This window comes from Neophocaena asiaeorientalis, unplaced genomic scaffold, assembly GCF_003031525.2.
Source record: "Neophocaena asiaeorientalis asiaeorientalis breed wild unplaced genomic scaffold, Neophocaena_asiaeorientalis_V1.1 scaffold134, whole genome shotgun sequence".
NCBI lineage: Eukaryota > Metazoa > Chordata > Mammalia > Artiodactyla > Phocoenidae > Neophocaena > Neophocaena asiaeorientalis.
In genome coordinates this window covers 24235577-24236147 of record NW_020185339.1, presented here as the reverse complement: position 1 = coordinate 24236147, position 571 = coordinate 24235577, and positions in this window count along the sequence as shown.

Here is a 571-nt window from a genome sequence, read left to right as displayed (position 1 = left end):
TTTTGCAGTACGCGGGCCTCTCATTGTTGTGGCCTCTCCCATTGTGGAGCACAGGCTCCGGACGCGCAGGCTCAGCGGCCATGGCTCACGGGCCTAGCCGCTCCGCAGCATGTGGGATCTTCCCGGACCAGGGCACGAACCCGTGTCCCCTGCATCGGCCGGCAGACTCTCAACCAGTGCGCCACCAGGGAAGCCCAGGAAGCCCTTTTTTTGCTTATTGATATCCAATTGTTACAGCGCTATTTGTTGAAAAGAATATCCCTTCTTTATTGCATTTCTTTGCACTTTTGTCAAAAATCAATTCACTATATATTTGTAGGACTACTTCTGGACTCTTTTCTCTTCCATTGATCTATTTGTCTATCTTTATGCTAGTACCATATTATCTTGATCACTGAGGCTTTATAATAAGTGCTCCCTCAGGTTGTACTCCTGGCTAATTCCTTCTCATCCTTGGCCCTCAGCCAAGACCACATTACTCTTAGAAGCCCTCTCTGACACCTCCAAACAAGAGTGGCTGCTCCTTTCTGCTCTCCCATTGCACCTATCCCAGCATTGGTCTCCCTTTATG